Here is a 2,858-nt window from a genome sequence, read left to right as displayed (position 1 = left end):
GGGGGGGGGGGAACTGATCAATATAACTCTCAGCCACCAACGCTCGATCAAACAACTCAACTAACGATCTCAACAACCAACAAACTCGTGACGGCACCGCTGCCGATGACAACATTGAAAATACTCCAGCAGCTAATGTTACCGCGGTTAATGCTAACACCGCAGCGTTCGAGGAGGTTCAAAAGACGTTCTCGACTTTCGAAAAGAAGTCAGCAAAACAAGATAAGGTCATGAGTTCTTTTGCTAAACAGGTTGAAAACTTAACAGCAAGAACCAGGGCCGTTTTTCTGCGAGGATCAACCCGAATCCGCGGAAGAAGACTTGATTTTGATACTCCTTTGGACCGGTTCGGCAACGCGCAGAGAAAACCGTCTGGGCAAAATCCCGATGAAATCACTCCCGCGCCAACACGGAAAAACCCGGGAGATCTTCCCCTTGTCGCGGAAGATAAAGAAGAAGAAGAAATCCGACATGTCGACGTGTATTCTAGCAGTCAGTCCGAGCCCACAGACGAAGACGCAGACGTGCATCCGTGTCGCACTAGGAGCCGAACGGCTCAAGACGACTCCTAGTTTGAAAACCCTATGACCAAAGAAGAAGAAGCCATCTTTTGGGATGAACGGGAAGAACTGGCCGAGGAGCAAACTCGGAACACTCGCGGAAAACGCCGACAAGGTCGGAAATCTGCTAGCAAAAAATCCGAGATTCGCTATCTTCGCGATCATCTCATGAAAACAGTAGCAGAAGTAAGAGCAGTGAAATCTCAGATCCATCATGCTACCAGCACCGCACCTGAGATCGATCTACTACTCGAGGAGTCTCGAAAAATGCCCTTCACTACTCGCATCACCGGAACTAGGGTTTCGGATCCTGGAAAGGTCAAGGTAACACCTTACGATGGTATAACCGATCCAAAGACAAAGCTACATGCTTTCCTGATCGCGATGGGGAGAGCCAAGTTTAGAGAAAGCGAAAGAGATGCCGGCGAATGTCGCCTCTTCGTCGAAAACCTCCGAGGAGCAGCACTCGAGTGGTTCTCTCGCCTGAGGTGAAATTCCATGGGAAGTTTCCGCCAACTCGCCTCGGAGTTTCTCAAGCAGTACTCTATGTTCATAGAACGAGAAACCTCCGATGTCGATCTCTGGAGCATGTCCAAGGGAGAGGACGAATCTCTCCGCGACTTCATAAAATGGTTCAAGACTGTTATGGGTACAATCAGTGGAATAAGCGACAAAGTGGCCATAGACGCGCTCCGAAAGACGCTCTGGGACAAGTCGAAGTTCAGGAAGTGGATATCTTTGGAGAAGCCGCGTACGATCCAAGATGCGCTCCACAAATCCACTGACTACATAATCATCGAGGAGGAGACAAACGTCTTGTCACAAAAGCAGAGGCTGACTAAGACATCGTCAAAGGATCCCGGGTCAGATCAGAAGTCGAAAAAGAGAAACCCCTGAAACGACAAAAACGTCCATCATGGGGAAGAAGAGGCCCATGGAGCGCATAACTACACCATCAACTCAGGATCGGAGCAAGGCTGGACGACGGGTAACACATGGACCCGAAATCCAAATTACGACGAGAATGTCTTCTGCGATTTTCACAGGCCCGCGACCACTCAACCGTTAACTGCAAAGTTCTCGGTGCAAGGTTGGCCGCAAAGCTGCTTGCGGGAGAACTCGCCGAAGTGTTCAGCATAAAAGATCTCATCCGCGATTCAGACCGCCCCGCGAGAAACAATAAGGCTCCTCTGACGGAGAACTCTTTCCAGGGGAACCAATCGGGAGAAAAGCGCGGCAGAAGATAGGAAGAGAAGGGCAACGACAATATTCGCCGCAGAGTGAATATGATCATCAGAGGATCGCAATACTGTGGTGATGCTGTCTCGGCTGTCAAAGCTTATCAGCGCAAGGACGAGACGAGCGTGAATTCGCTGACCTGGTCCTTGCCCAGTGACTTCCCGTAAGGATCAATCACTTTCTATGAAGAAGAGGCTGGCGGGATCGACCAGCCCCACTGCGATCCACTCGTGATTGATCTCGTGATAAGAGATCTCGAGGTCGCCAGGGTTCTCATCAATATGGGTAGCACGGTCAACGTCATCTTCCACAACACTCTCAAGAGGATGAACGTCGAGTTAGGAGAAGTCATACCATCGCCCAAGCCGCTAACTGGCATCTCAGGCACAACATCAATGACTCTCAGATCAATCAAACAGCCCGTCGCGGCGAAAGAAGTCACCAAGATCGTCGACTTCGCGGTCGTCGACCACCCGACCATTTACAACGTCATTAGGGGAACGCCCTGGCTAAACACCATGAAGGCAGCCTCGTCGACTTATCATTTAGGCATCAAATTCCCGACTCATAACGGAATTGTCGCGATCTGGGGATGCCAGAAACAGTCGAGACGGTGCTTCCTGGGCGAAAATAAGATTAGACAAATCACGACCACCGCAATGGTGAAACCCAAACGGCCAAAGCTAACTCAGATGCCAACTGAAAATGCTTTGGAAGAAGATGATCCATAATCGTCGACTCAAGCAACGACCAAGAAACAACAAGTTTCAGAACCCAATGCTTCGACCCAACCGGAAGAGACAAATCCGGTGGAAGACGTCGGTCTTGTGTGGGAACCGAAATTCGCACTGTCGATTTCCATTTAAATAAGGAAACTAGGAAAACCCTAATTTCCCAGAGGACCCGGATATCTGCTAATTACCACACGTCAAGCAATCAGAACACGAGAATAACAACGATAAGAATAAGAAATAAAAAAAGAGAGCAAAGTAGATCTTATTCCGAATCTGCGTATGAGCGTTTAAAACAAGGTATAAGCCTGGGCTCGAGAGCTGTCGG

This window comes from Brassica oleracea, chromosome C4 (genome assembly GCF_000695525.1).
Source record: "Brassica oleracea var. oleracea cultivar TO1000 chromosome C4, BOL, whole genome shotgun sequence".
Taxonomy (NCBI): Eukaryota; Viridiplantae; Streptophyta; class Magnoliopsida; order Brassicales; family Brassicaceae; genus Brassica; species Brassica oleracea.
This window is presented reverse-complemented; position numbering follows the sequence as displayed.